Raw genomic sequence first — 17,727 nt, forward strand, 5'->3', positions numbered from 1 at the left:
AGGGGAAGTCCTTGTTGGAAGCACTGGAGTGCTTGCTGCTGGCTTTTTCCTAGGAGTCTTGGGTTGCCCCTTTGCTCCTGATCTGGTAGTTACTGCAGTAAGTTGCTCCAGTGGGAGAGGAGTGATTTCTGTCATCATCTCCTGAGATAACCCTCGCAGAGTTTTCTCTCTTGCAGGTTTTGTGAGCTCCTGTAACCTTTTGCTAGGTGGTCTGGGGGTATGTGACACAACTCCAAGAGCCTTGAGGTCATTACCCAACAGAACCCTACCTGGCACTTCACATTGTACACCGACAGGTATTTTTACAGCCATATCATTACATTGGATGAGAACTGGTAACTGGGGACACATCTGCACAGGCCCACCAGCTAACTTGGAGAGGCATTTGGGTGCCTTAGCAACATCCTCTGCCTTGAAAAATGATTCATCCACCACAGTTATGCTGGCTCCAGTGTCCCTAATGGCAGGAGTCTCCTGACCATTCACCTGGACACTGTCCTTATAATACTCTTTAGTATTATCTGGGATGGAGTTATAGACATCTAAATTCTGTTGTTCCCACAACCCCAGAGAGACTAAAGAAACACTAGCTGAGACTCCAGTGGGTTCATCAGCTAGTAATAGAAAGTTTCCACTTGCCATATGTACTTCCTCTTCTGGAGCGAAGGCTAAGGAGGCAAGCTGGACCCCTGAAGGTTTACCCTTACATCTGGGATCTCCTTTCACATGGTCAGTAGCCTTACAAACAAAGCATGAGCCAAAGGCTCGCTGGAATGGAGGCTTGTTCTGACCTCCTTCTGGTCTGGGACCAGAAGGTACACTAGCCTGATTCGGTTTCCCTGGTGGCTTACCCTTATAGTTTTGTTTGGGGCCCTCTTTGGAATTTGTAGTATTAGAATTCTCTTTGGAGTCCTTTTTAGGCTGTTTCTCCCCATCCCTCTTCTGAGTTACCCCAGAGTCCTTGTGAGTGGCCCTGTTGGCAACCCACAAGTCAGCAGCCTTAGCTAGCTTCCGGGAATCTAATTCCTTGGAATCAGCCAAGTGTTGTCTGAGCTCAGGAGAGCAGGCATCATAAATAGTCTCCAACATAAACAAATTCTTCATACCTTCATAAGTGTTCACCTTGTAACCCTTAATCCATCCCTCTAAGTTTTTCAACCCTTCACTCACCCAGGTAGCCCAAGGGGTACCATCATGCTTTTTGAGGCTCCTAAACCTCTTAAGATACTGGGAAGGGGTCTTCCCAAATCTAGCTATCAAAGCTAGCTTCACACATTCATAGTCCTTCTTATCCTCCTCCCCCATCTCCATTACCACATCAGTTGCAACAGGGGGAAGCCTAGAGAACAACCAGGTGAGTAAGTCATTTCCTGTGATGTTCTGGAGCCCATGATTATATTCAAACAGAGACAACCAATCCAACACATCCAACTTAGGCTCATACATACCAACCAATTCCTTAGGCATCCGGGGTCTTTTAGGACCGGAACTTCTAGATGAGCCAGAGAGAGAAGCATTTTCAACAGATAATTTCTTCATTTCTAAGTCATACTTGAGCTCCATTTCCCTTAGCCTTAGTTCTTTGTCAGTTTGAGCATTAAGTTTCTTATACTCCAATTCTAGTTTCATTTTCTCCAGTTCAAAGTACTGAGGACTAAATGTGGGACCTGGTAAAGGTCCAGTGGGTACAGCAGGTAGAGCAGGCAGAGGCCTAGGGGGGACAGTCACAACAGCCTCACCCTCCTCTTCTGACTCTTCCTCAGAATCATCAACATTTTGCTCCATGTTAATTTCAATACTGTCATCTACAGTTGCTGGAGTGGTAGGTTCCTCTGAACCATCACCCAGACTTTGGTTAGCTAACAATCTTTCAATCAGCTCAATTTTCTTGCCCTTAGTCAGGAGATCCTTATGTTTACAGAGCACTCTTAAACAATCAGCAGTTTTGGCTGCAAGGGACTCTTGACTATAGCTTTCTATAACTGACATGTTAGAGGATTACTTTTATAGTGCTAAGCTTTGTGGTTAGTTGCACTAAGGTATCTAGAGCACAATAAAATGTATACTCAATACAAATCCCACCGCTGTACACCAGTGTTAGGCAGAAACCTGTGCAGTTCCCTTGGGGAACACTGCAAAAGATTTAAGACTACAGGTATAGCAGTAAACCCACTTGGTAGCAGTCTGCACCACCCAGATTTACCTGGTAGCTGTGGCTGAGCAGTCAGACTTCCCTCAAGAAGAGTTAGGCAGTATGCAAAGTATACACAATATGTACTCAGGCACAATAGCACAAGCAAACACTGACCAGAGCTTGGTTTCAAAAGTATATAGTTATTTATTTTTAAGAACACACAAATTGAAAACACTCTAGCAAAATATAATAAAACACTCCAAACACAGTTATATGGAAAGCAGTCCCAATCCTTATTCCTATCTAGACAACTCTAGGTTAACACCACATAATTAAAACAGAGGTGAGCGCTTAACGTTAGATGACACTCTAGTAGGTTAAAGAAGGGAGGGAAAAAGAGCAGAATTAGGATAAACACACCACTCTAAGGTCAAGAACACTTTTGGTAAGCTCAAAGAAGCACAAAGTCACAGGTGAGCAAAAGTCACTAAGCAGGACCCACTCTTAGAGCAGGCAGAGCGAAAACGTGCCCAAGATCACACAGTTGGTAGGGATTCAGAGTCTTGCAAAAGAGTTCGGAAAAGAGTTAGAGAGGCTCAGAAAGTTTAGCCAAAGTGTCCCAGGCAATCCCAGGATCGAAAGCCGAGGGCTAAAACTACCTCGTACAGTCGGTGGCAAGGGAAGCCAGGCGGAACACGGTACCTTAACGGAAAGGATCCTCCAGCGGGGGCAGTTGTTCCAGGCAGTGGCAGCAAGGCTCGACGTCGGTCAGGGGAGAAGAAGATCTCGCTGAAGAGCAGAAGAGGAAGGTCGTTGCACTGCCCGGGAAGAAACCAGCCGCGGAGTCCTCCGGTTAAAGGGTTGTACCGACTTTCGCGGTTGGGGTAAAAGTGGTGGGGTTCCGGTTGCCGGGGTGCTTGGCACTGGCAAGGCGGCCACGGGATACCTCGAAGCACGGAAAGAAGGTGAAAACTGGTTGTCCCCACCAGTCAAGGGAAGGAGCCACTCCGTTAAGAGTTCTCCTCGGTCGTCGGGAAAAGTGGTGAGATGGTTCAGCAGGGCTCCACCGGCGATGTCGTCGTAGCAGATCAGCTCAGCTCGTCCCTCGTTGGATTCTTAGGTCCTGTGGCGACTTCTGAAGTTCCAGTCCCCAAAGCCCTGCTTTTATGCAGTAAACCCCCATTCACCCAGCCTAGCTGTCACTCAACCATGCTAAGTGGTGAGCCGGCCGGCTCACCAGTTGGGCCAATCAGGACGGAGTGCGACTTGAGTTACCTAGGTAACTCAGTCCAGGGTGCCTAAATCCCCCTCCACCCCTCCTAAGTACCCCAGACAGAGTGGCACCACTTTGGAGGGCTTCTGTGGAGAAGCCCGCCAAAAGTGGGTCAAAGGGCTCCACTTTGGGTCAGAGTTACAGAGGCGAACGCCAACGCCATTTTAGTATCAAGTTTTGGCAAAAAATCCCAACCGGAGTTATAATAATAAATATATAAACCGGCGGTATGTTTAAGGCTACCGTAAATAAATAATTAAATGTGTTAGCCTAAAACAATGGGAAATCCCATAGGAAAATATTCGCGGTCGAACATAAAAAGTAGTTTCCACTGCCACCAGCCAAAACTCGATCAGGGGGGACGGAGACGTGCCCCCTCGACTAACAGACCCTGGGGCAATCGAATTGCCCCAGCCAGTACGTCCACAATATGATGGTTTGTACTGGTTCTGTTCAGGATTTAAAACTAGTAAAGTCTTTGGTGACTTTACACGCCCTGGGAGACAGTAGTCAGTCCCAGGGTATGGAGTCTATGTTGGGGAGTCCCTAGGACACCCCTGGGTTACGGCACAGAGGGTGCTGTGTAACCCACATCCAAAAAATACATGAGGCCCTATGGAGTAAAAGACCCCATAGCCCATTCAACACAAGGTTTAACCAAGAAAACACACTTCAACATGCCCAAGAGTGAGGGTAAAAGAGTCTCACTCTTGGCAGGAGAAAAAAATAAACCCCAGAAATCCAGCAAAGCTGCTGGGGGACTCACTAGGTAGGGAAATTCAGCCTAAACAGAGAATTCTCCCTAACACAAGGTCATTACAGGTATAGGAGGTCAGGCTAGGTGTTCAGGAAATAGAGGTACAGGTTCAGGAATCTTGCTGTATTGTATGTATTTGCTTGTGTATGTTCCCTTCCTTTCCTTTGTCACTCCATCCCCTTTTCCCTAACTCCATCTTCCCCCCATTGGCTGCCACGTGGCTTCCTGTGATATCAGTTTTCAGGCGCCCGTGCCAACCACGGTGGGAGAGGTCAATCTATTTGGCTTCTGTGGTTCGGAAGAGGGGATTGAGACCCCTATTCCCTATAAGTTTGACAGAATTACCTGCCCCCGATTTCGGGGTAATTGAACCACCCAGGCCAAATGGATACGAATCCTCCCTCTTTAGAAGATGTGCTAAAAGCACTACAAGACATACAAGTAGAGTTGGTACAGGCTAGACAAGAGCCTAGTATATTGAAAGCCCAGGTACAGGGGTTGGTCGCACAAGGCACCCCGCTGGATGGGGCTGGAACCTCTACGGAGGGCAAACTGGTAGAGCCCCGCCTACTGTAATTGTGCAGCCCCCCTAGTAGTGTGCCATTAGCTGCACCAGGAAGATTCACAGGAGACCCTAAGAAATACATGACCTTTTTAACACAGTGGAGACTTCATTTTTTGTGTAAATCTAAGGCATTTGAAACAGTACAAGCTAGAACAGCATTTGTTATTTCCTATTTAGCTGGAGATGCAGCAGCATGGGCTATGCCTCTGGTGCAAAAGGATGATCCTTTATTATATAATTGGGAGGGTTTTCTAGTGGAGTTTGGTAGGTTATTTGATCGCTGAGAGGTGTCTTTGGCTCAAGACAAAGAATCGTTAGCTTTAAGACAAGGAACACGTGACTTGGTTTCGTATGTTACCCAATTTAACAGGTTGGTGATTGAAACTGATTGGCCTGAGAATAAACAGACTGTGTTGTTTTATCAAGGGCTCAAAGAGGAATTGAAGGATGCTATTGCTCAAGTAGAACCTCAGCCTAGTACATGTACCGCCATGATTGATTTTGCCCTAAGATTGGATCTATCTATCTATCTTTTTAAAATTATGCTCTGGTCACAAAAGGGGTGTGGCTTCCCACATCACAGGGTGGAATAACTGGTTTATCCACTTCCCCCAAGCTCAGCTGCTAGCAGAGGCACTGCCCCTCCCAGTTTCCCCTAAGAGGAAGCCACTTTTACGACGCCCCCAATATAACATTTGCCTGAGTCCAGGACAGGCCTTTGTTCAACTCCCTGTAGTCCCCAGCTGCCACTCCCCTTTCAATCAACAGGGTCATGTGACCTCAGGATGCAGCCAGGCCTGGCAGACACAGCTGTTGATCCAGTTTCAACTCCTGTCGGGGGTAGTTGTCAGGCAGAATTCAGTTTCATTAAGCCAGGTTTCAGCTAAATGTCACTTTTTGTTCCCAGTTTAAATCACTTACAATTTTTACATATACATTAAATAATTACTTCCTTCAAGTAATTTCAGAATACAGTTTTACATTGTATCCACCTCTTTGCAAGTCTTTCCTTGGTCTGGTTTTGTTTCATTTGTTCAGTTTTACACAAAAGTCTGGTGGTTTTAAAACGCCGGCTTTCTGATAGTGGTGAGTACTGGTAATGCAACCATTTTTGGGATTTAAGAAAATGAATTCCCCACAGTTCTGAGTTGCTTTTTTGGCAATCAGCATTGCCATTCCCAATGGTTTCAGGCTACTGTGTGTGTAGCCCACTGGTGGTTTTAGGCAGTGCCCTCCTGTGCTCACAACATAGGCAAAAATGGGTGGCAGCCTATTCTTCATGTTTTCCCTGTGCACTCTCTGGGGAGTTCTGGCCATCATGATGTTTTCCATGCCAGTACTGCACAATTTTATTGTAGGGCTTGGATGCATGGGTAAAAACATCCCACAAGCCCCCCCTCTTGCGATGGCCATTCTGTCCTTTCTCAGATGGAACTCGCAAGATCTGGGATGTTCTCATCTTCTTCCGGTAGATGGCACAGTTCAGCATCTTTTCCCCCATCCAGTTGGATCGATCGGTTCTCCTCGCCGGTCCTGATGGGTATATTGGGCGGTACCCCGAGCCCCTCGGGTCTCTGCTCCCAGTCCCCGGTCATCCTCCTTGGTCAGTCTCCATGGTTTCATCTCTCCTAGGATGATAAAGAAAAGCGGCAATACACATTCCTAGACATTTTTCCACCACTATTAATGGTGTGGCGAAAATATGCATTTCATGAATCAGAAGTTATGAACATATACATTTTCTTTTTTAACTTGGGAGACAAGAACATATATATATATATATATATGGATCACAGAATTTTATATGCTATATGTGGAATATTTTAGGGTTGGAACTGAGTTACTCTGGAGCGGCCCCCTCTTGGATTCCAGTGGATTCCTCCAGTTGTTGCAGAGTGTACCTGGGATGGCAACACTTTAGCTGATTTATATTTACCCACTTGTCTTCCCCCTCTGCCAAACCGCCTTTGGGGATGCGGATCTTGTAGGCCACAGGGGAGATTTTGTCTATAATTTCAAACGGTCCCTTCCATGTAGGCAAGAATTTTCGCTTTTTGGCCTGGTTCCTTTGGAAATTGTATAGATAGACCCGATCACCCACCTTATATTCCTTTCGGGTAGTTTTTAAATCATAGTGGGTCTTCATGCTCTCGGCTGATCTTTCTAGATTCCGCTAAGCATAGGCAAAAGCATGTTGAAGGTGCTTCCTTAAATTCTCCACATACTCATGAGTTGTGAAGGCATTTATCAACGTTTGCTCTTGGGTTCGGTAGAGCAAATGCTGGGGAAGCACCATCTTGCGTCCAGTCATCAACTCAAATGGTGACATTTTGGTTGCAGATGAAGGGGTAGATCTGATGGCCATTAGGACCAGAGGTAATCGGATATCCCAATTTGGCCCACAATCTGCCACAAACTTTTTCAATATGCTCACAATGGTTCGGTTATATCTCTCTACTGCCCCAGAAGATGCTGGCCGGTAAGCAATATGTAACTTCCTTTTGACCCCCAGTATCTCCCACATCTTTGTCATTACTTCACTGGTGAAGTGGCTACCCCTGTCTGACTCAATCCTTTGAGGAAGACCAAAACGGGAAACGATGTGGTTAATCATCAGGGCAGCTGCTGTTTCTGCCTTGAAATTTGGGGCCGGGAGACATTCCACCCACTTGGTAAACAAGCATGTAACTGTCAATATGTACTTGTTTCCTCTAGACGAGCGAATCACAGGGCCTACAAAGTCGATTTGCAAATCTGACCATGGGACTGTCATCCCCCTCTTTTGGAGAGGCGCACGGTGTGTGAGGGATGATGGCTGAAATTGTGGACACACAAGACACCCCTTCAAGTATTGGTCGAGGTCCTGCCCCATGTGTGGCCAGTATGCAACCTCTCTTAAGATTTCCAGTGTTGTGTGAGACCCCCTATGACCGGCGGTGGCCGCATCATGGGCGTGACTTAACATCAGGCTTCAGAATGAGGTAGGAACCACCCACTGATCATGGCCAGCTTGGGATTTCCTTACCAACAAACCATCTTGGATTCGGAACATTTTTGGACATTTCATCAACACTCTTAGGTCCTCTTTCCCAATGTAATCGGTATCCGTCAGGGGAAAGTTCTCAGGGTCCTCAAGATGTTGGTAAAACTTACCAATGATTGGATCCCCCTTCTGAGCTGTAATCAAATCAGCATCAGGGGTCTCCTTGCTCCATTGGGCAGTTGAAAGATCATTGTGAGCATTTGTCTGGGACCTAGTGATAGCAGTGACCTGGATTTCCCCCAACAGGGACTCTATTTTGATTAGATCCCCTTGGATGGCCCTGGTTTTGGCCAGCTGATCAGCTAAGTCATTTCCAGTTTTGTCTGGTCCCTCTACTTTGGAATGACCCTTGATCTTTTTCCAGTAGATGGTCATCCCATTCGATGTGACCAGATCATCAATGTTTTGGATTAACTTCCCATGTTTCAAGGGTTTATTAGCACATAACATGCCTCTGGTTTTCCAATTAACCAGGTGCTCTACGAACCCGTTCCGTACATAATCCGAATCGGTGATTATGACCAGTTTGTGGAGTTGATGTTGGACAGCAGTGAGGATGGCCTGAAGCACAGCCATCAACGCTGCCACCTGACTACTTTGGGGACCAATTTTGTATCCGGCGGAGGGTTCTGGGAACTCCTTCACCCATGCATTCCCTACGCCAGCCACCAGTTCTTTCTCCCCGTCGTCGTCAACATGGTACGAGCATCCATCCACATAGACAGTGGGCATTCCCTCACACTTGTCTTCTTCAAAGACTTTGTGTGGGGAATTAAGGTATGCCTCCATGTTGTCCTTGATTTTTAGACTTTCGTCTTAGAGACAGTTTTCTCTGGCGCAAGTCAGCCAGACCTTACGCGAGGGGACTCTTCTTGTTTTGGCCATATCTGACCTCTACAGGAAAGCCTTGCATTGACAGAATCCAGGAAGTAATTCGGGAATTACTCACATTTCTGGCCTGGATTCTGTCACTTTGGAGATATTACAGAGGCTGGTGTGGAGTCTCCACTATGATGTGTTCCCCCTGGATAAACGGGCGGTAATTCTTCAATGCCCACACCGTTGCCAGGAGTGCCTTCTCACAATCGTTGAATTTTTCCTCCACGGAGAATAAAGTTTTGCTCGCATAGGAGATTACTTTATTGACCTTGTCATGCTTTTGGTATAATACTGCCGTCAAGCACGTATTGGAGAACCCCGTCTCCAGGAAGAACTCATTGTTTCTGACAGGGTTAGCTAGGCAAGGCGCTTGCGAGAGGCTTCTTTTGAGTTGTCTTACCGCCTCGGATTGTTCTGGACCCCATTCCCACTTGACCCCCCCTTCAAGAGATGAATCAGGGGTCTAGTGATCTTTGCGTAGCTTCAATGAACTTTCTGCTGTAATTAGTCAGTCCAAGGAGGCTCCTTAGTTCCCGCAGAGTTGTGGGGTCTTTCAGTTTCTGGAGTGCTTCCACTTTCTTTTCTTGGGGACAGAGACCCTGAGGAGTAATCTCATGCCCCAAGAAATTAACACAGGTTCTACACCACTGTGCTTTCTGAAAGGAAAGTTTTGCTCCGGCGGCCCTCAACTGTGTCAGAACATAACGGATCTCCGCTATGTGTTCCTCCACAGATGAACTTTTGATGAGGACATCATCTACATAAGCCAGGTTACCCCTCGCACCCAGGTCGGGCATGGCCTTATGTAAGAAAATGTTGAATTAATTGCCGGAGTTGAGGTATCCGAAGGGAGTCCGGGTCCAGGTGTACTGCTGGCCCCCAATGGTAAAAGGCAGTTTGTATTGGTCCTCCCTACTGACAGGCACGGTCCAGTATCCATTGGTCAGGTCTATTGAAGTGAATACTTGTGACCCTTGAATCTGGGCCAGCCCTTGGTCAATGTAGGGCAGAGGCCATCGGGAAGTATGGACCTGTTTGTTGTGCTCCCTGAGGTCGGCGCAGAGTCTCCACTGGCCGTTTGGCTTCAATATTCCCAGCACCGGGTTATTGAAGGTGCTGTGAACTGGACGGATTATTCCCCGGGACTCCAGGTTCTTAATTATTTCAGTAAGGGACTCCATGGATGCGAGAGGCAAACGATATTGCTTCACAAACACTGGAGTCATTCCAGGGTCCGTGGGAATTGTTGTGGTGTGGATGTCGGTGCGACGACAGTCATATGAGTCTACCGCAAAGAGATCTTGGAAATCCAAGAAAACTTGTTTCAACTTTTGCTTCTGTTCCAGAGTCACACAGGCATCAGCTAGGTTGACTCTCTCTTCCACCATCTGCCTGAAGCCTGGAAAGACTTCTGGTTTGGCTATCTCAGCGGCCTCCTCCAGCTGGGTGGAGAAGTCCCTGGTCAGAGTGCTGATTTGGACTGGAGGCTTCAGGTGGGAAATGCAGCCCTCATGGACCAGAAAATCACCTCATCCCTCCTGAAGTCACAAGTCACATCTTCCTTACCATAAGGGCAGGAAGTGTACACCAGGAAGTTCCCCCCATGCCGGGTAAAAATCCTGTCTGGTGTTGTATTGTCATCACTGTCACTGTCAAAACAGTCCTTGGGGATTGGTCCTAACAGTTCATTTCCTAAATCAATGGAAAAATGTCAGTCATCAACCGCCATTCCAATAATGGTGCCTGCGGCTAGAGTAATACTCTTTAAGTCGCTGTTATCCACCTCTATTAGAATGGTGTCATGTTCTATGTTGACTAATGGAGTTGGGTTTACCCCAACCCTTGCTGTTGGAGAGAAGCGTTTAGATGTATGTAAGCATCAGGGTTTTTCAAATGTTGTCCTCTTTTAACTTTCACTTCCAGGGAGAATTGTCGGGTCCTTTCTGGGATGGTGACTTACTCTTTAATCTGAATTTCAACTGCATAAGGTAGCAATTGAGCTGACCTAAATGCTTTTTCTGGATCATCAAAGCCCATGGGATTATCCGCTAATCGGGACCAAGCTTTGATGTTTATTAGGTCCAAACTAATGGCAAAGCGATTGAGAATGTCACTGCCTAAGTAAAAGGCGGCAGTGACGTCTCGCACAACCCAACAATTATGGACTATGCTCTTGTTGCCAATGGAGATTTTGAGCATACACCTGCTTGGCAGGAGCTGTTTGGAATTAGGTGCTTCCAGGTCCATTTCCCATTTGTCTATCAGTTTGAATGTGGGAATGGCTGGATCTTTTGGGAGTTGGCAGAACATGGCTTCGCTGATGAAGCTCTTACCGTTGTTCACACACACTCAAGCGAGAACAGAGTCCTTCCCATCATTTAACTGAACAGGGATGAACAACTGCTCTCCAATTTGCTGAATATCAGCCATGCTCGGAGCTGATTTCACCTCTTTCTGGACTATAGGAGTGGGAGTTTCTGATTGTGGATTAGTAAAGAATTTCAGGGTGTTTCCTTCCAGTGTGGAATACCACCTTAAACTGGAAGGAAGGTTGATTTTCAGAAATAGAGAGGACCCCCCATCACCAGTCTGTTGTCCTACTGCTATTACTGTCACGTCTGGAGTTTGTTTGTTCTGGAACTAAAATTCTACTTGGTCAGATTTTTGTTCAACCATGTGGCAGGTGCCGTTTAAACTAACATGGTTGACACTCTGTTTTAATTTTATTGGTCGGCTAGTCTGGGTCCAGAGGACCTTGTTTACACAATCTATTAGGGGTGACAACCTTCTCAGGAGGTCATTCCTTAGTAAACAAGGGGTGCCCTCTGGAGTCACTACTATGACCGGGTGTTTCACCTTGTGTCGCCCAATTTTAATGTCCAAGTCTGCAGTCCCCTCAACGGGAATTTCCTTCCCGTCAAAGTTCTGCAGTTGTCCAGGAAGAGAGGTGAGAGGAATTCGGTAATTCTCCCCCCTTCCTACATTTAGTTCCTCAAAGGCCCTTTTGGACAGAAGGGTAGCTTGGGATCCAGTGTCCACCAGTGCCAAAATTGTACCCTGCCCCTGTACTTGTACCGGGGCATAGTATCTTCCCTCCTTCTCCTCAAGGGGGCACAGATAATGCACATTTTTGGACAACTGGTGGGCTAACTTTCTGGTTTTGGACATTTGGGCATAATTCTGTGGAGAGCCTTGGGAATCTGAAAGAAAAAGTTGGCAACTGGAGATCAGAGCCATTATGGGTTCCCCTGGTTCCGGTTCTGGGCCGCCCCCCCCCCCCTTTTTGGAGGCAGTCACCAGGATGGGTTTGAACCAGGGGATTTCGGTATTGTGGGTTCTGGGATGAGATGATGGGCGGCAGTAGCTCAGTCTCCACATCTCCCCAGTCTGGATTGGAATCCCTTGGGACCCATTTTTCCTTGGGAGGAGTTCTCCCATCTCTGAAGGAGAAGATCCTTTTCCCAGGATCTTCTTAGGATCCCCCTCCCTCAAATTGGAAGACCTGTACCTCCTCCACAAAGTGGGTCTGTTTGGGTCCTTTGTTTCTCCTACCTTCTCTCTGCTCCTTGGGTGGCAGACTTTCAGGGGTAGGAGATTTTGTTTCCGGTTCCTGGTTTTCCAGGGGCTGTTTACAAGTTGGGAAGGAAGCTTCCTCCAAGGCTTTACACCCCCCTTCCCCTTGTGCCTCCTCCCTGGGAACCGGTGAGTTATCGGGGTGCTGCCCCCGTCATTGTTCTGGAGCACCAGGTCCAGAGTTTGGGGCATTCTGCGGTGGCATGCTCATCTGAGGGTTCTGTTGAGCCCTCAGTATGTGACCCAGATCTCGTGTCATGTTTTGGACCTGGCACTCAAGTTGAGAAACCCGCTCAGGCTGATACGGGGCTCTATTTTCTCCCCTGGGTTGATCCCGGGAAGGGTAGCTATCCCTTCTCTGGTAGTACCCCTGGTTGGGAAGATTTTGGTACCCCTCCACCCTTGGCCTCCCCTCTCCCGAATTAGGTTGTCTGGGCTCAGGGAATTGGGGAAAGAAGGATGGATGGTTTTGGGGTTGGAAATTGGATGGATACCTGGGGAAAAAGTTCTGCCCAGGATTTGGAGAATTTCTACCCTCCTGTGGGAAGTTGGGAGGGAAGTTCCCTGGGTTAGGTGCTTGGCTGGTTCACCCCCCTTGGGCTGGAGGAGTCCACACATAACCCAGGATTGGTCGGTTTCTCTTATAGCGGGGACTTACATAGTCAGGACTACCTCCTCGACTCCCTGTCTGTGACTGGCCCGAAGGCCTTCTGGGCTGTGAATTATTTGGTGCAGGCAGGTTTTTAGGCCCCCCCCCCCATCTCCAAATCTAAAACGGGGGCAACCTTTACCTCTGCCACCTTGGCAGCAGCAGGGGTCCTGTTGGTTTTGGGGTTTTTAAGCGTGTTATTTTTATTTTCGATAGGCTTCGGCACCTCATAGATCCGGGTAGTCTGTTCAATGACCCAGTCTAAAGATCTTTTCTCATGAAAATCTCTCACGAGCTGGGTCATTATATATTTAGGGAGAGCATGGAAAAATGTATTGACAAACTCTTTGCTGTCTGTGCGCACCCTTCTGGTGGTCTGCGCAAAAGCACGCTTTAATTCTTGCACAAACTCTTGTGGGGCCCGATCCTCCCCACATTGCAAATTGTAGGCTGCCTTGCGAGCCTCTTGGGGATTTCTGTGCACAGAAAAATGTTTCAAGATGGCCGCCCTGTATGTGGACCACCTTGACTGATTTTGGTCCTCCAGCCCCGCAAAGAAACTGGAGTACTCTGGTGAGAAGGTCCACTTTACATATTGAATACAGCTTTGGCTGTCCTTCAAATGAAAAGTCTCCATCATTTGCTCAAACAGCTCTAAGTGCTCCCAAACAGAATACTTGGCGTTCTTATGATAAGGCGTGATAACACTCCTTATTGCCTTTATTTGCTTCAATGGGTCCTTAAGCAAGGCCCTTTTTGCCTTATTGGCCTTTTTGGTTCGGGTAACCCTGGTCCATTCATCCTCTGACTCAGAGGCACTGCTCCCAGAGGTTCCTGTCTGATCTTCCAGGTTTTCCCAGATTCTGCGAGCCTGGGAATGGCTGGCAGAATGTGGGGACCTAGTCTCCTGTGTCCTGCGCCGTTCAGAGGAGTCTTCAGATTCCTCCTTGCTGCCAGGATTTGATGGGTACCCCCCCAATGACCTAACTGGGCAGAAGTTTTCAGGATGCCCTTAATGGGCCTACTCTCCTGGTGTTCCCCACTAAATTGCACTGTGCTTGGGGGCCCATACCCGGATGCCCGCCCCTCCATTCCTGGGAGGTACTGGCCTATGAGCCCCATACTTCTGGTTGGATAGTAATCTGCCATCCCTGTGGCCCGGTTCTCATATGCGCCAGGGGACATGGGGTTGGCAGAGTCCAGGGACTGAGAGATATGAAGGCCTCTGATACTAGGGCTCCTGAGGTTATGCTCAGGAGTCTCCCTCTCCCAGCGAACCTGGTCTCTATCCGCCCCTGCTCACTGTTGCAATGCAAGAGCCTGCGCTTTCAGTTCCTCAGTTAAGGCCTTACTAGACTCTATCAGTCTCTCCTGCATCGCTACCTGTTGCCATTGTGCTGACAGAGAGCCTCATTTTCTCTCTGTGCCTCCTGATTGGTCCTGGAGTACTGGGCAAGTCTCTGCTGCAGGAGGGTTACCTCCTGAGCTGTGTCCCTATTGGCCTGCTCCTTTCTTGCCAGAGCATCCTCCACCCTCCTGGTGTGCTCTAACAAGTTCTGGTGTTCTTTTTGGAGGTCACCCAGTCCCTGGAGGGCCACGTGATTTTCTTCCATTTTCCTTTCTAAGTGGCAGACTTCCTGGCCGAAGGTATCCCTTTCCTGAGAGTCTGCATCTGTGCCGCCAGGTCATCCCTTTGCCTTTGGAAGGCACCAGCTTTCTGGTGTTCTTCATCAAACTCTGCCTGGGTATCCAGGTCTTTCAAAATCAATTTATTGCTTTCCTCTTTCCCTCTGTCTAGTTGGATTTGCAGGGTGGCTACCTGCTCTGTGCATGCCCTGTTGAAATTGATCTGTTGCTCCAGCTTTTTCTGGCTCTGCAGTAAGGAGTCCAGACTGTCTTGGTGCTCCTTCTGCAAAGCCAGAATTCTGGTATCCTGGTCCGTCTTTTCCTGTTGCAGGATATCCATATCCGTCTTTATTTTAATGATGTACTGTCTACTCTCATTTTCGGACTCCTGGCTTCTGTGCAGCCTCTGCTCAGAAGAGTCTAGATCTGATTGGGCCTTCTGTAATGCCAGCAGTTGCCTACTCGCCAGATCTTGGCCTTCAGCACATTTGTCCTGCATGGCTCCCATATGTAAAAAATATAAATATGCCGCTACCCTGGCAATCTTGTTGTGCTCATCCTTGGCCTTAGGAGCCATTTATAGTTCACTCAGGGCAACATGTAAGGGACCCTAGTCTCTTCATATATCTGACCCTGTTTCAGTGATCTGGGGTGCGATTGCCTGCAACCAGACCGTCTAGTCCTGATGAGTCCACTCACCTCTCACAAATAGCTTATGTAAGAAGTGCCCGCTGGCTATTTTCATATCTACCAAGGTCGTCATTCTGGAATTTGAGTTCCTTCCTGACTTACAGAAGTTTGTATTTTATTTTTGCAAAAAAGACCTTTCCCATAGAGCGTCCTTTTGAGGAGTGCTTTACAGCGTGGTGATCCGACCAGATGTATGTATCTTGTCAGTTAGCACACTGTATTAATCTGCACAAGTGATAGATCTAAGCCGGAATCCCGGACGAGCCCCCAATTTGTAAGAAGATTCAATTCAACACTACAGCTAAGTCAATGCCTAGTCTGGGATACTGAATGGAAACCCTTATTGATATATCTTTATGTCCAGTTCATGAGTTCTGGATGACTACCCCTATATAACACCCCTCTCTTAGAATCCCCCAGACCCCACGGAGCCAAGAAGTAGTTCTGTTTTGCAAGTTTAAAAGGTTTATTTGGGAAATAATACAAAATATAGATACCACGCTTTTATAATAAATTAATAATCGATATCGCCCTTATAAATATAATGTTAATCAACAATGGGTAATCTGACACTAGCACACTTCTTTATAATCAATGAGGAGTTATTATAGGATGGATAAAGTAGCAAAAATACTTTTATGATTTCAAGGGAAAAGCAATGAGGAATGAAATGCAGTACAGAAATACTTGATATGATTTTAGCAAAAGATAAGATAATCACTTTTTCTCTGGCAATTCACCCCCTCCCCTATGCAATGTAAGAAATGGAAGGAGATGGAAAGAGGAGCACACAGTTCTCAGGAATGCAATCAAATACAATACGAAATTCAGTTCCCCCCCCAGCAAGCTTAGAGAAAACCGGTATGAGTTTTAAAACACTGGCCCAAGTGCTTTGAATGTGGTGGCAATGAAGTGAGAAATATGCTGAAAATGCTTTCAATTCCCTTTAGGAGGTTCAGGGTGAGTGAGAGATACCTGGGATGAGTTCAGTCTCACTTTAGCAATGATTCAGAGATGGTGATTAAGAGGCAAACAAATTTTTAGCAAGGAAAGAAATGACTGCTGATGGTTACACGTGGCTGGATTTTTAACCAAATCGCAAATCACAGTAAAATTTGCGAGTGTGTGAATCGTGATTACGACAAATAAGGATAAGGAGTAGCAAGTCGGTTCTATGTTTGTTGGAAAGCTGAGATTCTAAGCTTTCAGAGGTAAGTTAAATTTCGTTCCTAGCCCAAATGTTTCCAGAGATACGGACGATTAAATAAAGGTAGTTTTTCGGATTTAAAGTAAACTCAAAATGACAGGTGACAGCTTGCAGCTTCAGAATTGACAGGTGACAGTTGTGCAGCTTTACAAATGACAGATGACACGATTTCTAGGAGGCTGTTCTACTTAGGTTAAAATAGTTTGGATTAGATTATTTTAACTAAGAGATTGGTTCTGCACAATATAAATTTGTAATAGGCCTCGCCACGGATCTGGTCAGGTTTTGGACTGGACTCCGGTTCTGGTCTCAGCACTTCACAGTGATCTGGGTCAGCTCTCTGGTTCTGCTCACAGCGGTCTGGGTCACTCTTGATCTCTGGTCTGGTCTCTGGCAATTGTTCTTGGCAAAATAATTCAAACAGCTTGGATTAATTTGCAAATGATTTTAAGGTTGCTGAGGCCTGCTGAGAAGAGTTCTCAGTTTGTGGGTTTAGGCCCTTGCTTTAAGTTCTGAAGTAAAGTTCTGGTCTTTGGAGATTGATGTATTTGAAGTCTGGATCTCTGGATGTGAAGTCGTCGGTCAGCATGCTCCGCAGCAAATGGAATTGAATGTCTCTACCTGTCCCAGCAGTCTCTTTTTATGTGTTTTGGAAAGTGGGTGTGCGTTGGTCATAACTAAACCTGCCCCTCTCACTTGTCATTGGCCCAATTCTCCCCTCTCCCATGACTGGAGGAAGGAAATGTGAGTCAGAGTGATGCTGTAGGTTTTATGGTCAGAGGAACCTCCCCTTGTCAGATTGCACACAAATCTATTTCTGACCCAAATACATATTTATCTATGCACCATTTTTCTAATATTATAGGTCCAGTTAACATATTTTCTGTAGCACCAAACCATCCGATCCCTGTCTTTGTACGATGTTGTGTCCACTGATGACAGAATTATCCCCTTTTCATCCAGATAATGACCTCTAAACCTTTCCAGATTTTACACAAATGTGCACCAGGGATATGGGTTACAGATGATAAAGTGTCAGCTTTTTAACATGCATACATTTGGAGTGAGACGCTATTTTCCGCTAGAAACCCCCCAGAATACACCACAGGGTCCTAACGCCCCTTAAAATGTTCACAGAAAAATCACAAAAATAATGATATTACTTATATAATTCTGACAAGTCCGCACTATGAGTTATCTATCTTTTTAAAATTATGCTCTGGTCAAAAAAGGGGTGTGGCTTCCCACATCACAGGGTGGAATAACTGGTTTATCCACTTCCCCCAATCTCAGCTGCTAGCAGAGGCACTGCCCCTCCCAGTTTCCCCTAA

This window comes from Ambystoma mexicanum, unplaced genomic scaffold (genome assembly GCF_040938575.1).
Source record: "Ambystoma mexicanum isolate Mex_15411 unplaced genomic scaffold, UKY_AmexF1_1 Mex_scaf16, whole genome shotgun sequence".
Lineage (NCBI taxonomy): Eukaryota > Metazoa > Chordata > Amphibia > Caudata > Ambystomatidae > Ambystoma > Ambystoma mexicanum.